Genomic DNA, 25,108 nt, shown 5'->3' on the forward strand with positions numbered 1-25,108 from the left:
TGGATGAGATTTTGTGTCGAGTTTTTTGGGAAAAATAATATTAGTGGTGCTGTTTCTGTAACCATCGTCAAAAAGGAAGGATAATTTTTCGAAAAATGCATAAGGCAGGACGAATATATTCGGGGTTGAAAACTTCAAGTTTTTCCTACTTTCTATAGAATATAAAACATGCCTTTTAACGAGTATGTACTCGGAACATTCATTTGAATTCTCTCTATGGTTACATAACCCCTCATCAATATGTTATCGCTGTCGGTTTCAGTGTAATTCTCTCTTGCCAACCCTTCCAACGAAGGTTACACTTATCTTGCAGTTTTCCATTCGAGATAGCACCAGGTCTCACTACCATGACTGGTGCACCCACCACTAGGTAAAATGCTACCTAGATATATAACTTACTTAATAGTCAATAGTGAGGTGACTTACATCCCGAGAGCCTTGGTTTTATTTTAATTCGCCTCCATCCCAATTCTCACAGCAAAGTCGAGGGTCATTTGGCCTGTGAGAAGCAGTGTTCGGGGCGGTGTCTGGTAAATATAATAAAACAGGTGGGGTAAGACTTCTCACTTAAACGTTCTGCTCCACATGTTTGTATCGTATTCGTTCCTCTTTCTGTTTTCTCTTCAATAGCACCAGTTGTAAGACATAATAGGGCCCATACATTATCAAACAATTACTAATTAATGGGTGCGTTTATGTTGTGTATGGGCATATTATGCTTCGTTGCGCAATATTTCTAGCTGGCGGCTGACCCCGGAGGGGGTGGAAAGTTTATGGAGGAGGAAAGGGGTGGTGCCCCCTCTTCAAACCCGGTCAAAACTCGTGGTGCTCATTCCGCTTAAAATGTTATGGCCCCTCAAAGTGGGGTTCTTTTTACATCATCATAGAAAAGTTGAATTTTCAAGCCTATCCCATGAGACACAATGGGGAGGATATGTAGAAAAAAGAGAGAGGATCCCTGTTCCCAGCCCCGTTAAAGGCCCGTGGCAGTCACCATCCCTTTAAACATCAGGGTTCAATTTATAGCATCATGGTAAAGTTGGGTTTGCCAACTATACCCCGGAGACTAAGAGGATATATAGAAAGGTAAAAAAGTCCAGCCTTTCTACTGCTGTTAAAGGTAGGGCACCACGAAAAAGGAGCTATTTTCCAATCATAAATAAGGTTTTAGGGTAATTATCGTCCAATGTGCAAGGAGGGCTAAAAAGGAGGCCCCTTTGCTTCTCTATCCCTCTACCCCCTCTCCATTAACTCCTCACCCCCTTCGGGAATGATGAAAATTCAACTTGTAACTAATGTTTGAGCAAAATTTCACTAAGTGTATTGGGAATACAATTGCACATCGCTCCGTTGCGTAATTTGTTTGACAGTGTATGGGCCCCAGAAAAAACTGCAGTCAGCAAAAGCTTAAATGTTATGTTTTCCTTAGGATGACCTCCCTATCTTCCACACTAACGATTCGACGAAAAAAATCTTTCATTTCTGTCATTAAAGCAAGTGATCGTCTACTTGAAGGGCATCCTCCATGTGAGAATGTGAAGATCCTTCATTATGGCCTGATGATGCCGAGTGAGGGTAGGGACCCTAAACGCCACACCGCTTGAAGATCTGAGGTAAAAGAACCATTCATTGAGGAGTTTTAGGGGCCCACGCGTTGGTTTAACCGTAATTTTCGTTTCTGCTCTTGTGTTTTTAAGGTTTTGTTTGTCTGTCTGTCCGTCAGTCTGTCTTTTTTTAAGGAGGTGGAAATCTTCAAAAGACTCTGGCCTGGGCACGCCAGAGTGTGGGATTTTTACCCACTAAAACAACCCCCGACTCCCCCCCCCCCTCAACCCCGTGGAACTACTTTTAAGTATTACATCACGGGGCGGAGTTAGCTTACTTCAGCTAGGTTTCCTTCCGTCTACCCGCGGGGTTCGTAACCGCGCCTTCTTCACTTCTTCTGCTTTTCGCAGTTTTTCCTGCATTACAGTTACCATGGAATTGATCGCATCCCAGTTTTCCTGACAAGTTACCATTCTCCGAACAAAATTCTCCGGTGATAGTGAGGTGACTCATTGGGCACGACCTGGAAGTGTATAACCGATATTGTGATGGAAAGTGCAATCTTTGTATTACAATATGCGGAACATCTTGTCGGTCAGTATTGTGTTGTAGAATGCTGAGTGTTTGCATAACAGCACTGACCTCTTAAACATGTTTTGACGTAATCGTGGGTCGGCAAATGAGAATAGGAAAGTAGGTTAAGGTAGGTCTAGAATAAGCATAAGGAAATGTTAGAGTTAGTCGATTTTTAAAAGCGAACCCGCAAGGTACGATAAGTTCAAGTAATGTTATGTAATGTAACGTAAATGTAAGTGTAAATTAAGTGTAATAATAATAAAATTTCATTAGAAACGGAAACAAAGAATTTGAGTGTTAAAAAGAAGTGGACAGTGAAAGTGGAGGTTACAACAATAGCATTTCACCTTGAGTTTTCTCTAAGTTCCTCCTTTCTTCCACGAACTTAGGACACTGGAAGAAAACGTGCGCTGGGTCCTCTGAGACCCCGTCGCAGTTTGGACAATTAGACGAGGTGTCCAATTTAAACCTGTACAGGTATTGACGGTATCTTCCATGGCCGGTGAGAAACTGGGTGAGATTATAATTGATCTCCCCATGTTTTCTCTCCAGCCACTCCCCGATGGAAGGGATCAAACTGTAAGTCCAACGACCCTTTTCTGACTGGTCCCATCACTGTTGCCATCTGCTTCTGGATCTCTACCTTTCGACTTTTTTCACCTGAGATAAGGGATAGATGGACCTGGTGTAATAAATGTTCATCATTTCAGTTGCCAAGATGTCAATCGGCATCATTCCCGAGATGACGAGCGCTGCATCGTCTGAGACGGTCCTGAAGGCAGAACACACCCTTATGGATGTTCTTCTGTAAACCGTACTCCGTACAGTCCAGCACTCCTTAACCAAGCCTTAACAACACTGATTGCTTCGCTTGAGTACAACTCAGCATCCTCGAGGTGCTTTGCGACCACAACCAGTGCTATATACGTCTGTCTGTCTGTCTGCCACACGCATTTTTCTCAGAAACGGCTATACCGATTGACACAAAATTTAGTGAGAAGGTGGGAACTGTGAACGCCCAGACATGTAGTGAGTAATATCCTTCTACGTTGAGATTAGTCTAGATTAGTACTTTTCGAAACCGGTCTTAGTTTTGAGATTTGTTAGAAAGACGGTGAGTGGGAGGGTTGGAAAGTGATGATTTCTTTAACGAAGCCGTTCTCAGAAACTACTCAATCAAAAAATCTGAAAAAAATCATAAAGCTTCCCCTATATGGTGTCCAGGCCTCAAAATACTCTCCATATCGATATCTGCTCAAATTAAGTTAATAATAATATATTACCATATTTTTGGGGAAATTGAGGAGGGACCCCCCTTATGTTTATCCTAGAGTTATAAAAGTTTGCAGTAGTATAGAATATAATATGAAGCATATTATCTCAAGTTTGATCAAAATTGTACTACTACTAACAAAGTTACAGTAGCTCAAAATCGGCTTTACGTGTAAATTTACTGCAACTAAATCTCAATATCACACTGAAGTTAGTAGTCTGACATGCTAAATGCATGTACGCAACGGGCTACGTACAAATGGGATAGTTCTGCACTCAAATATACTCACAGAAGAAGCAAACAAAACCTTTCATGCCTGAAGCGCCAAGCTTCCGGTTTCCCGACTTGATTACAATTAAGTTCGTGCGATATTCCCTTTATTGGTCTTTCAGGTTCCGATGCGGTACCACGCAACACTGGACGGACACGTGAAGTTTTGTATAATGACACGTGAGGACTGAAATATTCCAAAGGATCACCCAACTATTTCCAAGCCTGGCTAGCACAGCCACTTACAGTTTCTGCAACTTTTTAGGTTTAGACCAGTCATGATGGTATTTTTGATAATTGCGCATCCTCAAGTCGTCACATGACGTGTTAAATTATCAGAATTCTAAGGAACCTCATTTATTTCCACAACGGTCATCCAAGTTGCAGTTCCTAGCGTAAATCAACCTGCACGCGAGAGTCCTTACTCAATCCGTCGCTTGTCTCAACTTGGACTATCCAAGGAATCTTCTGGGCAGTCGAATAATTTCTTCATTGCTTAACGACGGTTAGATAGTCAGACTGAACCAGATCTATTTAGATTTTCCAGTCGAAAGAGATAGTTTATTAGCAAAGATCTTGATACATTAGCCAATACCAACTTTCACCACCATATTCTTTCCACTTTCTACTTTTACCACCATATCCCTTCCGAATTCCTCAGTCTCATCCGAAGAGTTGACTTGTTAGAATTATTCATGTTAAATGATCATTTCGATTTCATTCAATATTTTTATCCATAACCTACCAAGATTCAAATCCTTCAAAACCAAAAAGAATTATCGACATTTTTTGTTGTTTCCAATGGTTATCATATTTCGAAAAGTACGATGTTCGAGATACTGGAGAGCCTTGATCTCGTTTTACTGCCCTCGAATCCTGATCGTCAGAAAATTCGTATTCGCCTTTCTGTTGTTCCCCCGCTGACCGCATTGAAAAGTCACCCTCAGTGGATGTTCTACACTCCTTAAAGGAGTGAACAGAAGGCAGACAACAATAGTTACCATTACAATCAATGAGCATAACCATGTCTACGTGCATTCTGCCTAGCGAATCACTGCAGGCAATGGCATGTAATATTGTCAAGTTATGTATGGTAATTGTGGCATTATTCTTTGTTTTGCATCAAGTTGATATCCTGATGGAATACAGGATATCGGCAGTGCAAAATATAGAAAAATGGAATGCTCAGCCAATCCCCTGATCGCACTTGAAACCTTTGAGAGCTGAAAACGGATGGTTGTAGAATTGATTCGGGAAAGTCATGCTGTGATTTTTACTAGATTGGTGCCGCTTTTTTTCTGATTTTTCCTGGGCATTCTTGCGGGTGATGCAATCGACGAAAAAGCGGAAAGTTGACAAATTTGACACTTAGCAGTGGGTAATGCCGCCAGCAAAGGCAGAAAAATTATAGATTGTGCGCGAATCACAAGGGTGTTTCGAAAATTTAATCAGTTAGATTTTCATAGTGATATGCCAGGTTGAGCCTTTTTTGTATGCAAGGTGATCCTCGCGTTGACTCTATTTTGTTCATTCTGACAGGCATGTTAAATTATTTCTGGCGAGTTTGTGAATTGAGCTACTTCATACTTCCAAATCCAATGCAGCTCGCAAGCAGCGTTGCGTAGACTTACAACTCTGCACGACGTCCTCTACTGCTACTATTACTAATAAATTCGTATTATTCGCATTTAAATTCGAAAATAATTTCACACATAAGATTTCTACATAATATCTCATCATAGTGACGAACAACTTATTCACGGTCAAAAATGAGATCTTGTCTTGGGCTGAATCTTAGCAACGTGGACAGTGGCATTAGTGAAATTCCTTTCAACATTTATGGTGATTTTTTGAACTAAGCGAGTAGCATTTCTTTTAGGATCCGAAGACCCTTCTTTCTTTTGAGGTTTTCAATAACAGAATTAATATCACATAAGTATGAAATTATTTTGATACAAGCACTGACCTGTAGATTAGCAAGTTCAACAATAAGTTTTCTTCAACATCTTTATAGTAAGGTCATTGGATTGGAATAATTCCTCGCCTCGATTTCACCAAACACAGATCGGAGAGTAACTAATAAACAACTCGGAATCCCGGAAACTCGGCGCTTCAAAGATGAAAGGTTTTGTGTAATTCCCATATATTTATATTCCAATGTTTGAGTGAAAATTTGCCCAATTTATAATAATAATGTTTATGTGCTTAGTATGTTAGACTATTCACTTTAGTTTGATACTGATATGCAAAGTCTTAGATTGCATTAAATTTGCATAAAAATGGTAGAAATGGTGTAGTCCCCATCAAACTTGGATAAACACAAGAGTCAATTTCTAAAAAATAAAGCAATGATAAATATAGTCACATGCTAATATAAACTTTATCCAAGCAAATATCGCTATGGAGGATATATAGGGGTAGCTTCGGGATTAAAGATTTTTTTTTTGGGTTCGTGCAACTGATTATGATTTTCGCACCCTCCGCACTCCCCCTTCGCAACTAATGTTAAAACCAATTCCGACTTTGGAAAGTCCTTGCCGGGACCTTTCATTTCATACCCCATCTGACTATGTATATCTGGTAGAAAAAAATTTACACCCCCCCTTTCGTATATATCCCCCTTAATACCAACCTAGAATGACGTTACTCAGTCCATGCAATTGAATGTATAGTCCCCACCTTTCCACAAAATTTCGTATTAACAGGAGTTATCGTCCCTAAGAAAATGGGTGTGACAGACAGATAGATACACGGAGAGACAGACAGACAATAAACTGATTTTAATACGATTTTGTGTCACACAAAACCTTGAAAACTTCTATTAAAACCAAACCAAAGTCAAAGATTTAGGACACTAAGAAACCTATTGTTAAGACTTTGTCGGACATCAAATAACAATTGCTTATAGCAACATGATAAATTAAAATGTGTTAAAAAATTACATTAACCTTGCATTAATAATAAAATGTAATGACAAGATAGAAGGAACTAGTAGTTAATATAAAATTGAAAAAAGAAATAAGTTCCTTGAAAGTCAAAGCATCTTTTCCAATAAAGAATTATTTCCTAAGTAAGTCTGCCCTCAAAATTCATTTAATTTTTATTTATTTCCATACCATTTTGCTTTTTATTTAAACTCTTTGTTTTATTAGTTTAATTTTTTTTTTTATTTTATTCCGTTAAAATTGTATTTCTATTTCTCTCCTGTCTACTTCATTATTATAATATTATTTGATTATGTCCTCAGTTCTTTAATTTCCAGTTTATTTTCGACACTTTCCTTTTTTTCTTTTATTGAAAAAAAATTGCAATACACCTAACTAAACACTTCCTTTGTCCGACGATATCTTTCCTCTCCTATCTCTTCGTGGCCAGACGATGGCGTGACAAAGGGGGGGGGGGGATCCCGATGGCGGCACCTCGTTAAAGTGTGAGGCAGCAAAGACATCGATTGAGGATACGATTTGTTGTGGATCTTTCTTCTCGATCGCTGCATTCCGGCCATGAGTTATTCACCTTAACGTGCGCGGTCAAGCCGCTTGTTTTCATTTCTCCATTTCTAGCGGTGTTTGCTGTAATGTCACGCGATATTCGTTTTTATATTTCAAGTTCTCGTGCGGCCCCAACGCACCATAAACATGACACGCGAAAATTTATCTGAGAACTGAGGTGCCAAAAAGGACCTCCCCATATTTCTGAGCCTGGCTAATACAGAGACGTGCAAGCGCCTGTCAACGGGAGACTTCATTAAAGCTATGTTTATGTCCTGATAGGCCTGCACTGTTAACTGCCGCCAATTTAATTCTAGATTTTGAGATGGCTCGATCCATGTGTTTGACTATAATCAACCCGGATGGTTGCTTTGACCATCTTTAAGTCGGTTAAATAATTCTCTCACATAAATTTATATATTCTAATCCATACAGTGACAATTATATAAATTATCAAAATGCAATTACCTTGTATGTATTTTGGTTTAAAAATTGTAAATGGTAGTGAAACTAGTTTTTAATTCAAGTGAATAATTATCTCTTTTGCTCTTGGCTGTATACTTAAGCAAGCATTATCAGTATCCTGGTGGTAATTAATCATAGTCAAAATTGTCAACTCCTTTATATTAATTATGGTATAATCGTAGTTGCCGAGGCCATTGTGGGAATGGTATCAATTTGGGACAGTCTGATACCTACTTAAATTCACATCTCATATTGCACCAAAATAGTCGATTATATATAATATTTTCAGCATTGGTGATTCTCACTTGAAAACAACTCTATCAGTTAGAATTTCTGAGTATCTAAGCAACACTCCTACCTCATAAAATTGTCAGCAGGAGTGCGCAGAAGAAGGTAAATCTAACGTGATACTCTTTGTCGAGGGCTGGAGCACAGGATTACAGCGAAATGCACTAAAGAGCAATAAAATCGCAAATGCCTCTTTTCAACGGTTTTTTCTTATTTTTTACTGAAGAGTCAATGTTATGCTGTATCTAAAATGAAAACTAATTCCAGTACCGACGATCATTTTATACCCAACCTGCATAACTGCTGCTTAAAGTGGAATTTGAAGAAACAGAAACCAAACCAAAACTAAATTGTAAATAATCCTTTATTTCGATCAATCATTTATGACCGTTCCCTATCCTTGCTGAATCGCGGCTTCCATCCGCCACTTCATTGGCTCCACAACATTTTTGGTGAATTCTTATGAGATCGCCTTCCATTCTTCTTTAATGGTTGCTTCCAACTCCTGCACGTTCGCTGGAGTGACTTTTCAACCCCGTATTCCTTTTTTGAGGTTTTTTGTGAAACAAAACCTTATTAGAATCGATTCATTTCGTCTGTCTGCCTGTCATACCCGATTTACTCGCAAACTGCTGAAGCTGTTGTCACGAAATTGGTGAAAACATGTGGAGTGTGAGTCCCTCTACATTCAACGATTGGCATTGTTTTGCAGTGGGTTTAAGGAGGCTCCCTATTCATGTGAAGGGAGGAGGGTCTACATTTTTTTCACACAACATAGTGGGCTGTGGGATAACAAATGAAAGGGTTCGATTAGTACTTTGAGCTAATCTTGTTTCTGATACTGGGTAAAACTTAAAGGAGTAGGGACTCCAAATGTGTGCCCCAAAAAGTGTAGCAGGTCGCGTTCTCAGAACCAATGTAACCGAAATTTTGAAAACAATCACAATGGTGCATCTATACGAAATCTAAGCCTCAAAATACATCCCATTCTCATATCTGCTCAAATAAAGTTAATATAGCATATTTCCATATTTTAAAAATTTACCCGGCAACCCCCTTAGAGTCAAAAGTACAAGTAGCATTATAAGTAATAATATACTACACAATTTTGAAAAGTTTGAAGGAAATCCAATTATTACTAATAAAATTATAGAAGATCAAAAAATGATATCATCACGTAAAGTGAATTCATATTAACGGTGGGTTTGGAGTTTGGAAATACACATATCGAGGCATATTTCGAATTTGAAGCTATATACGAATGGAAGAACATGCATTGGAAATTTCTCAGACAAGATGAACAGAAAACCTTTATACCCGAAGAGTCCAGCTCCTTGTATTCCGAGAAAGCAGCCGTATAAGGTTTTGCGTCATCATCCACGAAAACAAAGTTCTTACTGGTGAATTCCGGGAAAGCCATGTGATGTTTCACCAGAAGATCCAAGATTTGCCTCTAAATGCAGATGCAGATGAGATGCAGAACTGTGAAAAAAGCTCTGCAAATCTTCAGTATAGTCGTGCTCGACCCAGTCATTCCCTAGCAGTCCAATCCTTGTTCTACATATACATCGACCCTTGTAGTCTCAATTTTTTTGTGGCTTAATTTTTTAGTTTTTTTGGTTGACAAAAATCTACTCATAGGGATTTTTTTTAGGGTATCTCAAATACATCAGGTCGACAACTGGACGTAGGCACATGTTATGATTGATGTTGATGTCTTTTATTCAACAATCAGGAAACGAATCCTGAATGTGTTATTGGTTGCAATGTTTTCCATATGATTTGTTATACATCGAATAAATTCTAACTGCACCTATGGCTTGGTAATGTTTGAATAATTCAGTAAGGTTTTCTCAACACCCACTTTGGACTTCTATTTGTATGATTTATTTTGTCAGAGGGGCGACCCTAGCATGTACTTATAAATAGCACTCAAAATGAAGTATAATTCCATTCCTTGTAGATTGTATGAGACTAATTCAGGGAATACTTCGTCTAATTTTTATATTCGGCTTTGCTAGCGAAATTTGAAATGCCTTCATAAATTCCTTGCTGCAGAATCAACAGCGCACAATCGCACCTCAAAGATCTATCGTCATCTGTCTGCTATAGGAAAGTGGAACGGTAATGGATTCTGATTCTCAAAGATGACGGATTCTGATTTCCACTTTTTTGTAAATCCGCAAATTGAACTATTGCAACACCAACCGCCAATGGAACATTTTCAACATCTGTCAAAAAGTCAGCCTCATTTCACATGAAGCCAAAGAGAGCATCAAGCGTTTGCCCCCACGCGTGGCTTAGTTCAAAAGTGCTAAGTCCATTTTTCGTAAAGATGAAAGATAACAGAAATAATTTATAAAGCGACAATTAAGAAGGCCTTTAGGAATGACCTGGAGAGCTCTTTGTACAGAAGACAAAGCCATATATAAAATATCAAGGAAGGCTTCAATATATACCACCGAGGGGACATTGACAGTTGGATTTTCAACAATAGTGGCTAGAATTTTTCTCAAACCCAACAGAATGAAACTTCGTGATGTGGAGCTCCGGATGACCCTAACTTCAAACTCTTGGAGAATGGAGGTCAGAAATTAACAAGGAAGATCACAACCTCCCTCAATGGAGAGCAGTATCTCAAATGAGGAGTCTTTCCAGTAGCTCCAGCAATTCATGTCATACCAGACGTTCAGTTTAGCTTAAGGCTGTCAAATGAGCAATAAACGGCGCAAACGTTTATGGTGATGTTTCACTATAAATGTAATTCCCATAAAGCCTTCTCCAAAAAAGTGTTTTTCGAATGACCCCACAATCAGCCAGTAAAATGCGTCAGTTTTTGCAATTTCATATGTTATCATTAGGGTTCCTGCTGCCAGGTAATTTTATGTGTGAATTACAGTGTTATATGTAATTAACGAAACCTGAATATTCCGCTGGTATTAAACTATGTATTAAGTTAGAGTAGTAGCGAATTTTTCTTTAATTCTTTTCTTGGACCATAGGGTTAAACTTCCAATTTTCTGATTGCAAAGTAGAACATATATTCAAAAGAGATGTAATATTATGTCGAAGATGAAGTGGAAGAAATTATATCACACTTTGGTAGTACCCTTCTATTTGATCTTACGAATATAAGTTAATCTATCCCTATTGAATGTCTTGGTCAATAAGCACACCAAGGAGCATTTGTTGAACTATTTTTATATCAAACTTAAATTCGAACATGTAAGATGAGTTTCAAAGTCTGGTAGCCGCAATTCAAAGCACTTAAATATTTTATTAGGCTCTTTGTACTATCTGCTAAACAAAAATTTACCGACCCTTTGCCTGCAGTATTCGTAAGCTTTTACGACTCTCAGAACACCTCTCAGAACTAGGAAAGGGATACACTTTTCATTAAAGAAAAACTTGCAGATCTTCATCATAGGTCTGAGAAAGTAAAAGAGTGACTGCCACCCACTTTTAGTAACATTGAATAAATATAGCAGTCGCTTATTTTGATTTTCTTAGAAAACCAAAAAAAGGCTAATTTTTTCTAGAATGCCGTAAAAAACTTTTATTTTCCATATACCAATATTTCGAGGACTAGTTGTCTGTCCTCTAGTCTACTAAAACTCACTGATGAAGGGAACAACTGGTCCTCGAAATATCAGTGTATGGGAAAGTAGACTTAAACCAACTGAGGAAAAGAACAATTGGTCCTCGAAATATCGGTGTATGAAAAGAAAAAGTCTTCTTCAGTCTTCTAGAAGAATTTAATTTTTTGTTTTTTTTAACTATACCCATGCGGGATAAAACGACGTAAAAACAGTGGAATTCGTGCAGTAGCTTAAGGAACAATCTTCTATTAAAAGCCAGGGATTTGAAACCCCTGTTCTTCAAAGCCAGTAAAAATGCCACCCTAAAGGCCCGGTATGTTAGATAACAATTTTCGCCTACAGATGGAAATTCATATTTTTCCATTCCACTGTGTCAACCCTTATAGCTTCACCCTTCAGAAGAGACTTAACAGTGCCTGATGGGACAATGGGACCGGATAAGTCCAGACCTGAAATGCATACACATACTAAATATGGACCTGCAGACTTGAATAAAGTGAAGGCCATGAATCTCGATTAGCCAGTGAACAGAAGCAGAGTTCGCATATTACGTTAAACAACTAAAAGTGGAATGATTGCATCATGTAGCACAGTCTGAGGGTGTATTTGAATCAAACCGAATTTTTGACGATCGATCCCAATGAAACCCTGTCAATGACGATGACCTTCTCGGAACTGAGCGATATAAATATCACAGATCAATGTTATCAACCAATGATGAACTGCGTTGTCAAATTACTTACTGAATCAGCGCAACTTGTATGAAATAGAGATCATGGCGTTTTTTGTGAACGATTCAGCAACATACATCTCGAATACCAAATTTACCGTATTATCGTCCGCCCTGTCGTCCTCTATGCTTTTGAGTGCTGACCGAATATCAAAGACAACAAACAGTGCGTCGCGTCGGACCAGTAGCGCAACCTGCCATGGTCACATTCAAAATGAGGACAACCGCGATCGATATGAAACTGCGTGGCTATAGAAAAGCGTCTTCGATGACATGGACATATTTTACGTGCTGACGAGAACTTACTAGCTAAGATTTATTTAAACATCAAAGTCAATAGGAAATGCGCTTGATGTGCTGGATGGTGATTTGAAAGTCCCTCGCCTTCATCCAGATCAGACCTATTACCGAGCAAAGTGGCATTGATAATACCTTGGTGCGAACGATCGGGTTATTTAACAAACCTCAGAATTGGAGCACCTCAGTGCCATAACAACATTCACTACGAAGTCAAACATCAGATCGAACAAATATTCAGAACTTGAATTCACTGAGGTTTCCAATGAATTAATCAGTAAATTCGCAAAGAGATACATTATAAACCAATTATTTGTTTAAGGATTGAGGAAACCCTGAATCCGCACTACTTGATGTCGGAATGGAGCGGATTGAGAACGAATTTTCTTCCACTTTATTGGTTCACGGACTCCTCGTTTAGGGCAAAACACCCAATTTTTCAGAAAATAATGATTGCCTCATCTTTGCCCTGGGAGCAGCGTATTGAAAATGATTGTCAGACGTGGTTCGCTTCCGTATAAATATCCAACAAAATTGGAAAGATCGCCTCATGCAACACGATCTCAGATTGAATCTAAACAAAACTGAATTTTTGACGACCGATCCCCATGAAACAGGCACAATCACTCTCAGCGGCAGTGATCTGCCCAGAACTGAGCGATTTCAATACCTCGGATCAACGCTATCAGCGAATGGAGAAATGCATTATGAAATTGCTTCACGCATTAACGCAACCTGGATGGAGTGGCGTTTCACAACTGCTGTTCTTTGTGATGGACGTATCAACGAACGTCACATCTAAAATTTACCACAATGTCGCAATGTCGCCGTCCTGTCGCCCTCTATGGTTCTGAGTGTTGGCTAACAATAAAAGACAATGAACGGCGTCTTGCGGCGTGACACGTTTTGATCACATCCGAAATGAGGATATCCGCGATCGTTATGGGGTCGCACTGATCCTGGAAAAACTGCAAGAGTCTTCGATGGTATGGTCACGTAATTCGCACTAACGAGAATTCACTTGCCAAGTTTGGTGTAAACATCGAAGCCGATGGTAAATGACCAAAAGGCAGGCTGAAACACGGGGGCTTGATACGTTGAATGGGGATTTAAAAGTCTCGAGATTGCAGCCAGATCAGGCGTTCGATAAAGTCAAATGGCGAAACCGATCACAATGAGCCGACCCCGCTTGTGAACGGGACAAAGGCTGAAGAAAAAGAAGAAGATATATTCAGCACGAAAACCAAGTTAATTTTTTGCTCAGGGATTGGGGGAACCCTAGGCACCTGGCAAACAACTTCGGTCACGTTGCTTGCAGGGTAAAGGTAAGACAGCATGTGAAGACTTGCATATGTCATGAACAATATCATCAGTCCTCATTTTTGAATTATAAAACCTCAATTCGCCCTATCAATCAGCTTAAGAGTAGATTCGAGGCAGGAAGAATGAAGGACCCACTATACAGGAAGGATTCGCCAGTACTATTGTCACAGTCGCAAGGATTTCGAATCCAACGTGCAAGCGACTTCCAAGCAGACCACCAAACAGTCAAAACACATTTGGAAATTAATAATAAAAATAATCGTTGGCGCAACAATCCATATTGGATCAGGGCCTTAAAGTGTGTTAGAGCTCTTCATTCAAGAACGTAACGGTACACTACAGTACACTGTAGGAGGCAATGTGGTCAGCATTGCGCTCGCCCGTGATTATGACCCTGATTAGACTCAGGTTCTCATTCGCAGCTCAGTCAACTTGTGTCCGACATCCCGTCACGATAACAAATTCCTCTGCCCCCAGTGAGATTTGAACCGTGACCTTCCGCTACGACAGCCCAGCGCTCTAACCACTCGAGCCATCCGAAAATTAAGCTCATGAGGAAATTAACGGATTGGAAGGCCTCTTCAAAGATGAGAGCAGGATGTAGGTTCGAATTGTGCATTTTGAAAACTTTTAGATATTCTCTCACTGGTGGCAGAGGGATTTGTTATCGTAACTGGATATCGGATACCAGTCGACTTAGCTGTGACCAGGGTAATAGTCACGGGCAACCGCAGTGGTAACTACATTGTCTCCTAAAGTGTACTGTTGTGTACCGTTATGGTCTTGAATGAAGTGCTCTAACACACTTCAAGGCCCTGATCAAATATGGATTGTTATGCCAACGATGGTCATTATTATTATATTCAGATTTACTATTTTTTAGAATAATTTCCTGAAATTGGTTCGAGTATCTTAGCTGTTTAGATTAGTCTAATTATAATTCTTTGATACAACCAAACCCAACCTACTACCACTGCAATCAGTAAAAACTGCAATGTAAATGTCACATGTTAAAAGGGTTTTACATCTCAGCACATCCAAGAAGCTAATCGTCTAAGCACTTCATGGGTGGCACTTATAGGAACTCGACATGCAACTTTAAAATTTTTCCTTCGATACTATCAAGAGCGACATCAAATGGAAGACCTCCGTATATATTTTTTCTTGGAGAAAATTTGTATATTTTTTTAAAAGAGCGAAATGGTCAGAGTGCTCAAATCTCATAAAGCACTGGGTCTCACTTTTGATAATCTTCTAGGGAAAGAAACTTGAGGAGTGTATGAGTATACTTCGATAGAATAGGAGTTAATCGATGCCACCCCTTTTGTGATCCTTTTATGGGCAGTAAACTTAATCCCCGTAGGTAAGAATTCATCAAAATACCTTGACCTTCCTGAATACTTCTACAAAATCCCCAAAATCTTAAGGCAACTAAATGAAAACCTTCCATCATCATCCGGCGAATAGCAATGAAATACTTTAAGCATAAAATTCTTTGCATTCCAGATCTATCTAAAATACCATCTATATGAAATCAAAACTAAACGTCCCTGCTCTCTGCGATTTTACATCAAATCACACCATGGGGAGGCAAGCAATTGAAGTATTCTGAGTGGTGTCCTTTCTAGCAAACTCAAATTCCCATTCAAAAGCTCATTGTTCGCTCCATTGTTGAACGTCCATTAAATCCAGCTGATTGAATTCCCTGTAAAGATTTTCCATTTTAATCAAAGACATTTCAGACAAAATGCATACCTCATGTCCTCATAATATTTTTCGTATTGTCGTGCCAACGCATAATCTGAAGGATTACGTTCAATTTTACGTACCTCCACCAAATAGAGCGAGGAAAAATTCTATTCATTCCGCATTTTCCAACAAAACCTCTATCACACTTAACTTAATTGGTCCCATGCCATTGCTAACAATGAAATATAAACAACGATTGCTCCCACCTTTCAGTCCTAAAAAAATATTCTGCCGCAGTATCTGGGACATACATTCCATTCTAGTCTGAATATTGGCCCATTCATTGGCCTCAATTGCTCGTTAACTTTCACTCCTTGAAATATCAACGTATGGCGAACGAACGTGCAGCCAGAAACCACTCGAGAATATGTAGTGTTCGGATTCATGCCCGCATTCAAATTAGGTTCCTGCTTCCACGATTCAGTCAATACCCATTCTCAATGCAAACGAAGCCACCAAACTTGATCCTCTACGGAGTATTGTTTCACAATGGGGTTGAAACAAATCAATCAATTCAACCGGCAAAATTTCCTGATGAGGTCGAATTAGCTTGGTATTTGTTTTTCGTGATGATAGGGTTAACTTGCTTGAATACAGATTTCGCTGGTATTGCAGAATTCATCTCGTTTCGTATTTGAATTCCAACTAATTATTTCTACTTGGCTGAGATTTGGGGGGAAACAACGCAAGCAGGAGTGTGCATTCAGGAGTCCAGGAAATATGACTTTCAATTAAGGTTTTATGAAATTTGCTTCAATAGACAAATAATTCGCTTGTTCTTCCTCCTATCCAAAGATACCGCTCTGTACTTTCAATTAAATTTCCTCTTATTTCCTTAAATAAGGAAACCCTGGAAATCTATGCTCCAAGCAAATTATAATAAAACAGCAATTCCCCGCCTCGGCTAAATTTGAATTGGCTTTCGATCCTAATTAGCCGTGACCGCTAAATCATAAAAATTCAAAAACCGCTCAGCGGGGCTCTGGCAATTCCAAATTTTCCTTTCAGCATTAAACTTTGTGCCTGCTAACTCAGCAGGACATCTAAGCAATGAAATGAAATTAACAATCTCTCAGCCCAGTCCGAAGGATATTCAACGTCCTTGTAATTAAGTTGGTGGACAAAGAGAATTATCCTTGGAAGAACCTTCTCTATTTCTTAGGACAGTTTAGGGTGGATGAAAGCAGGCAGATAAGAAGGACATTCTGTCGACAAATTTACAATGCACAAAATAGTATGCACCCACCTTTTGAGTATTCTTGGTTTATCCACTCTCTCTCTCTCCTCACTGAAAACTGTGTACTGTAACTTTATATATTCACAAGATAATTCCAGATTTACTTTTTGTTTAAATGGCAGCGTTTTAAACTTTGTTGGTATTTTCACTTTGAGCTTTCTTAATCGGCAGTAAACTTTCGCGAAATTTGCAACTAATAACGGCACGTAGAACTACTTATCGGCCTTCCCCGGCAAAGGATTGAATTATCCTTAATTCACGCACTTATCCATTTCACTTATCGACACTGCTACACATCCTCAGCCACCTTTTTCCTACTTCCCGTTTCGAACTATCATTTCTCCCGATAAAGCGCGAAATTTGAATTCACATACATGTTGGCTCAACCACTTTTCAAGTTTCAGTTGGAACTTTTCCTAGTGACCAGCAGTGAGAATAAGTACTTTCTGTATATTCTCCCTGATTTTCCCGAACCGCGGCGGATATGAAAATTTTTCCGACCGTAACCAACTGAAGCTCGTGCTCTACTATAGAAATGACTCCGGTGTCCAAACAAACATACGATTTTTGGACGAGGGGTTTTCCTGAAGGGTTGATAGAAAATTCTTGGGGGTGGGTTAGAATTATGTTCCACATAAGCAGTGGTGAGTCTGCGTGATGAAAATGCCGGTTTGATTGTGACGGTTGAGGGCAGATTCGTTTCTTGAATCGAGTTAGGCAGGGGGTATTAGAGCATTTGGTATTTGAAGGGCTTGAAGGAAGGTTCTTGTGGACACATTCAAATGGTTTCTTTCGTCAATGTCTTAATGGTTGGCATATTAAGAAGATGTAGAACATTTGCTTTGATAGCTAATGCAATGGGAAGCATGATAACTGATTTCCTTTGTTCACACTTGGCATTCCAATGAGCTCATTTTGCGATTATACTACCGGTAAAGGCTACTTAAAGGTTTCAATTCATTGCAAATCCGCCAAAGGCAATTTGACTTAGTGCTGGAATGCTCGCTTAAAGTTCTGTCATTGTTACATCATGATTAAAACCAATAGCTGCAAAAAACCAGTCCAATGTTGGAGAGTCACGTTGACAGGCATTCCTGGAAAGCATTCGAATCTGAATCTTTAAGGTAAGGTTCAAGTGTTTGTTGGTGGCCGATGATTCGATTGCGTAACTAATGACACCATTAGTGCATATAATATGATGATTGCAATTCTGGTCACGTTTGGAGATGGTGATGCAAACTGAGCTAGTTTTTCAACGATAAGCACGAGTTTCCTTTTTTCAAACGTGAGAATGCGCCATGTTATGAAGTAAGGAATAGACATTTTGCATACCATAATTAGTAAAAGGTTGTTCCAATTTATTTTTTCTAACGATATCCTGGTTAAGTGGGGAAAGGGAAAGAGGTTGACATTCATGCAAAAGGGGAGTGTACATTTTTTTCGCCGTATGTAGTCATGATGGGTATCAAATGAAACAACTTTACGATATCACTGAAGGTTTTGACATTATTTACAAGAAAAGGGAATATAGGGGTATCCGTTATGAACCACGGGTCCATTCTCAGAACCTATCCAAGCCAAAAATCTGAAAATATCCTGAAGTTCCTTCTACATGTATCTAGGCGTGACACCCTCTTTAGTTGATTTTACAATTTTAAAATGATGCAGTGATATAGATGGTATGATGAATCATCGTGGAAAATTTAGTGGGAATCGTATCATTATTAACAAATTTATAGTTGAAGAAAGTTGCTCGATTTGTGTAAATTTGCGGACATAAAATTCAAATATCAATCTAAACTGAATAGTGTGTCATTCTAAATGCATATTCGTTTTTGAGCTTCATTCAAGTAGAGCAGTCGCGCATCTTAACATTCTTACATTAGGAATACACGTAACATCTCATACCTGAAGCGCTGAACTTCCCGTTTTCGACTTGTATTTATTTCAACCTGTTCAGAAATTTGTGTATATTTTTGAAAAGTGTAAAATTTTAACTTATGGTTCTAAATCTGTTTTTGCTCTTTCAACTTCCACACCTGTTTCGAATCTATTTCCGATTTTCAAAATAGCCCAAAACGGAGTTTTTTGCATAACTTGCATCTTCCATGGAAACGAAGTGAAGTTCCGAAGCAATCCTTTCGAGAACAACACGAGGTGCGCAAACAAAGTGACAAGACTGATTTGTTTCACTTGTCGATCTCAATATTCCAAACTTCATAGCACCGTTAAAATCCGAACAGTGGAATATAATAACCTTTAACTGGTTAGTTATTGCCACTTGAATGTTTTGTGTTTCCCAAAATCACGGCAATTTGGGTAGTGTAATGAGCCAAATGATTCCCGACTATAATTTTTAGAGCACTCTAAAAAGGTGCGTTGACTTACAGCCCATCCCCATCGTCAAAAAGGGCGCAGCCTCTGAATATGCTACAAGAAGTATGTTGATGGTAACCTTTTTTTGTGTTTAATGGCACTGTTTATCCAATTAAAATAAAGGGAGTAGTAAACAACCAACAAAAAGACAAAAATTATAATGAGTCCAGTCAAATGAATAAGAAAAGCAAGTTGCGGATGGAATCCCATTAAGGACTGTTTATTGCAATGTTTGAAGGGAAAAGTGTTGAATTACCACTTGACCTTGAGGCAAAGTCCTTTTTGTTAACAATTTCCTAACTGTCGACAACACAATACAACATGTAATGACACCATCATCCTGATCATCCCAAGTGGCCGGAGTCGATTAATGGGGGAGAGTTATCCAAAAAGTCAGTATATCGCCCGTACCTAGCAAAAGTAAACTCACAAACGGAAACTGTAAATTAAAATAGAAAAATAATAACGGGTCGATCGTGCGCATGGAGATGTAAAATTCCAGACTAAAATGCCGCGATCGAGAGGGACAGATCACATCCTCAATTGATGTTTTTCCTGCCTCAGATGTCCATGAACGCGGTTTTTAGGTTCTCCCTTCGTAATATTGAAGAGCCTTGTGGGCTAGAAACGACGAGCGGGAGAGAGGGTCCTCCAATCAAAACACCGAATTCATCCAAGAATTAATCATCATCATCAACGGCGCAACAACCGGTATCCGGTCTAGGCCTGCCTTAATAAAGAACTCCAGACATCCCGGTTTTGCGCCGAGGTCCACCAATTCGATATCCCTAAAAGCTGTCTGGCGGCCTGACCTACGCCATCGCTCCAACTTAGGCAGGGTCTGCCTCGTCTTCTTTTTCTACCATAGATATTGCCCTTATAGACTTTCCGGGTGGGATCATCCTCATCCATACGGATTAAGTGACCCGCCCACCGTAACCTATTGAGCCGGATTTTATCCACAACCGGACGGTCATGGTATCACTCATAGATTTCGTCATTGTGTACGCTACGGAATCGTCCATCCTCATGTAGGGGGCCAAAAATTCTTCGGAGGATTCTTCTCTCGAACGTGGCCAAGAGTTCGCAATTTTTCTTGCTAAGAACCCAAGTTTCCGAGGAATACATGAGGACTGGCAAGATCATAGTCTTATACAGTAAGAGCTTTGACCCTATGGTGAGACGTTTCGAGCGGAACAGCCTTTGTAAGTTGAAATAGGCTCTGTTGGTTGACAACCACCGTGCGCGGATTTCATCATCGTAGTTGTTATCGGTTGTGATTTTCGACCCTAGATAAGAGAAATTGTCAACGGTCTCAAAGTTGTATTCTCCTATCCTTATTCTTCTTCGTGTTTGTGTTTGACCAGTGCGGTTTGATGTTGTTGGTTGATTCGTCTTCGGTGCTGACGTTGCCACCATATATTTTGTCTTGCCTTCATTGATATGCAGCCCAAGATCTCGCGCCGCCTGCTCGATCTGGATGAAAGCAGTTTGTACATCTCGGGTGGTTCTTCCCATGATTTCGATATCGATTATCGATATCGAATTAATGCAGATGGAAAATAATAAACAAGACGAGAAACCGCTTGACGCTTCAGGTATAAAAGGTCTTGTGTCTCCCTATGTGAAGAGCATAATGCATTGGGCAGGTCACCGCCGCTAAGAGAACTGAGCTATTTAAATATCTCGGATCAATCAGCCAATGGAGAACTGCGTAATAAAATTGCTTCACTCATTAACGCAACCTGGATTAGGTGGCATTCCACAACTGGTGTTCTTTTTGATCGACGTATCAAAGAATGTCTCAAATCTAAAATTTACCGCAATGTCGTCCGTCCTCTCACTCTCTATGGTTCTAAGTGTTGGCCGACTATAAAAGACAATGAACGGCGTCTTGCGGTAATGGAGACGAAGATATTGCGTTGGACTAGTGGCGTGACTTGTTTTGATCACATCCGAAATGAGGATATCCGCAATCGATATGGGGTTGCACCGATCGTGCAAAAACTACGAGAGAAACTTCTTCGATGGTACGGTCACGTAATTCACTTACCAAGTTTGATCTGAACATCGAAGTCGATGGTAAGTGACTAAAAAGCCGGCCGAAACAACGGTGGCTTAATACGCTGGATGGGGATTTAAAAGCCTCGTGATTATATCTATATCAGGCATTTGATAAAATAAAATGCCCACACCGATCACGATGAACGGACCCCGCTTGTGAACGGGACAAAGGCTGAAAAAAAAGAAGAAAATGTGAGGACCGCAGGTGCATGACAGTTCCGTGTCACATAGTTAAAAATTCCATTGCCCTCTATTTTTTTAGAAGGCGATTTAAATAAATCATTTGATGGAAAGCACCCTATTGATAATAGTCAACCTCATAAGCTTCACACTCTGAGTTTAATATTATTAGTAAATGTAAAGAACTTAACCTACAACAGAGGAGGGGTTTTCTGTCAATTTCTAAAAGTTGGGGATATATTATTATCAAGTTTATTTGGCTGAGTGTAATTCCGCGGTATTTCTAGCGATTAAATTATTTAAACTAATAAAAACTTGTTTTGCAAAATAAAAAGCGAATAGGAATAACAAATCTTTATTATTTTAAAGTTTATTTGAGCAGATGGAAGGATTGGGACATCTTTCGGGGCTTAAATTTCACATAAGTGTTTTACACAAAACCTTAAAAAGGGCTGGGGAGAACTAGATTCTTCATGAATGGAATTTTAATATTTCATTCGAATGTCAATTATTCCCGTTAATTATGACGTCTGCACTTTATTTGTATGGGTTAGGATGCGGTAAATTTGCACAAAATTTATAAGTTTGAACTGGCAGCTTGACACTCATAGTTAGATTGTCATGCGTATGCACGATACTGTCCTCTATGCCAGTGCAAAATTTAGTACTCCAAGTATGAACTTAAGGGGGTTTTTCAGTGAATTTCTAAAAGTTGGTAATATACTATTAGTAAGTAAGTGTTTTGTGTAAAACAAAACCTTATTTAAATCGGTTTACTGTCTATTTGTCTGTCTGCCTGTCCGTCCATCTTTCTGTCTGTCTGTCTGTCACATGCATTTTTCACTGAAACGGTTATAGCGATTGACACCAAATTTGGTAGAAAGGTGGGAACTGTGAACGCTCACGCATACAGTGCGTTACATCCTTTTACGTCGAATTACATCCAAAAGGGAGGTCTAAATTTTTTTTCATCAAATATATATGTGGGGTATCAAATTAAAGGTCTCGGTTAGTACTTTTCGAAGCCAGTCTTAGTTTTAACATTTGTTAGAAAGGTGGGGACTACGGGGGTTGAAAGTGAACATTTCTTTAAGGGGGCCATTCTCAGAAAGTTCCCAACCGAAAAATCTTATCTTATCTATATTTCTTAAATTTTTAGTAATTGGCTGCAACACCCCCCTTAAGTTCATCCTAGCACCGCAGCGATATAAGCTATAATATAGATCATGATCTTACCGAGTTTGATGGAAATCGCACTTTTAGTAACAAAGTTATAATAGGTAACATTTGTTGCTTCTTCGGAAACTCAAGACTATGAATGTCAATATCGAAAGTGGATACTCACATAATATATGCATATATTACGAAGCGTCCAGCTTCCGGTTTCCCGACTTTTTTTTCATTTAAATTCAGATTCCGGGCCCTTGATCTCTAGGCCCTGAGAGAATCACCACTTTTCAACCCCTCCCCTTTGTTACATCTGACTGCCATAATATCTGTTGTCCGGGCATCATTCAAATCAAATCGTCTGGTCCTGAAAGTGTGGGTGGTTGAGAATCTCCATCACGCAGGCGCATCTATGAAACTCTTTCGAGGCCCATATCAGTGACTCTCTTTGTGAGTTCATCCAAAAGGTAACTCGTGAATTTAATGCTGACCTCCACAAACCTGTAGAAAAAAATTCCATAGCCCATAGGTCACTTGATTTTACGAATCGAAAACGCGATTAGGGTGCTAACACGAACAGAGGACAGCTTTGGCAACCCAGCAGAAAGTAAATTTTCGATTCTAATTCATAGTAGATTCAATATTCTATCAATTAATCAAGTTGACCAGAAACCCATTTGTTATTCAAAACAAATCCCGTCGACATCTGCCTCCAATCACAAATATTTTTCAATATCCGAAATGCCCTCTAGGCCTAACCCCATTGCAATTAAGCCCAGTACTCATAATCTAACAAAACCTTTTGTATCCATTGTTGGAATATTTATTAAAACTTTCATCAAATACATCTGATCTGATATTAGGACCGCATGGGATAATTCCCGAAATGCATACAAATAACCAAAATGCGAATCCCGTCATTCATTTATTCATTGCATGTAATCGGATTCTGGCACCAGGAGCCAAACAGCATATTGTCACACCATGTTTAAATAATAAATAATTTTTAACCTTTCACCATGGCCTTTTGCATGCATTTTGGAGTAGCAAAGGTAGCGTGCTTTTGTTCATACTATACTCCCTACATATACATACACACATATACCTATGTGTGTGCATATGTAATGTGATTAAAGCGTGTTTATTTTTAATCCATTTAAGCGGGCCCTTGGGAAAAGCTGTGCAGAACCCAGAGCATATGCCGAACTCCACACGTAAAATGTTGTCCAGGTCAGATATATCTAGAATAGAATTAATAAAAGCACCACCTACACATTCACTGGAACCATGAAAGAGGAACTGTAATGAATCGTTTCGAAGGACACCTCCATATGCGATATTGAAAACAATTAATGATTACTTCGTTGCACGCTATAGATGAATTGAGCTAATAGCTGGGTTGAATCGAAATTGCCTTCATAAATTAAAAATGTTGTACATTTCGAATTTTGCATTCATACTCGTAGCAGTAAATTAACACCAGCTTCATTGTGTGTAGATTTTGTAGATTTCAATTATGCATGAAATATCATCGTTAAATTCCAACACTTTTACGCAATATACAAATTCATCTAAATTGAATTAAATGCCCAACAGTTTTCATGAAGCAGACGGAGCGTCCTTTGATAAGGACCATTGCCAAACGTTTCATGCTTCATTCATCGCTTCACGTTTTGCATGTTTTCGAAATAATTGAATTTTACAATCCCAAAATCACATTTGGTATTTCGCTTTTGTCTGAACGTATCCCAATTAGCCCTGCTGACGAGCCATTTTAAAATAACATCTAGTTAGACTGTGATATTAAAAAACACAGTCACGGTTAGAAAATGCTCGTACTTATCAAATTTCCATATTCCAATTCAGTCTACGGAGTATGAACTCCTTATATAATCCTTATATTATCCACTCCTCCTCAGCTCAGCAGCACATATTAAAAAATATGTAGTCCAAATTAGCACAGTCACCCAGTCATATGTTACCTTCTTAGATGTTGCATATGTAATTAACCTTCCAGTTACCCCCACGTACTCGAGGAAGGCGATCAAACTCGAGTTTGCAAGGGAGTCATCTGAAGGGGCTGGTACTATGTGAACGGGGATGGCCCTCTGAGCGCATATGCTCCAGAATAATTCCTGGAGAATGTGGTCTCGGCCCGATTATTTACGGTTGATCCCCTTGTGGCAGCTCCATGGTCGTTCTGTGATGCCTACACCGCGGGCAGAGCTCCTTGTAAGTTCAAACGTGAAGTTGCGCTGTGCAACTCGAGCACCACACGCCTTAGTTGCGGCATGGATGATGAACCTGCACTCATTATAAACCAGTACCACTGTGCCAGTCATGACGGGACTCCATGTCCGAAGGGAAACGTGGGATTACGCCTACACGGCAAGTACTCACGTGGAACCCCCAGGAGATTCACATGTAATGAACCTCTACCATCTCGAATTCAAAAACAATGTAGAAAATAAATACAGG

At 39.3% G+C, this 25,108-nt stretch overlaps 1 protein-coding gene across 1 annotated transcript in view; it reads right to left on the reverse strand.

Annotated features, from left to right (window-relative positions):
- LOC119658570 (protein eyes shut) overlaps positions 1-17,368 on the reverse strand; it is a 230,622-nt gene extending 213,254 nt beyond the window's left edge. Inside the window, exon 1 of the mRNA XM_038066021.1 lies at positions 16,853-17,368. The gene's annotated coding sequence lies outside the window, so the exon portion shown is untranslated. The remainder of the gene's footprint in view (positions 1-16,852) is intronic.
- Positions 17,369-25,108: the final 7,740 nt, after the last annotated feature.

This window comes from Hermetia illucens, chromosome 1, assembly GCF_905115235.1.
Source record: "Hermetia illucens chromosome 1, iHerIll2.2.curated.20191125, whole genome shotgun sequence".
NCBI classification, from domain to species: domain Eukaryota; kingdom Metazoa; phylum Arthropoda; class Insecta; order Diptera; family Stratiomyidae; genus Hermetia; species Hermetia illucens.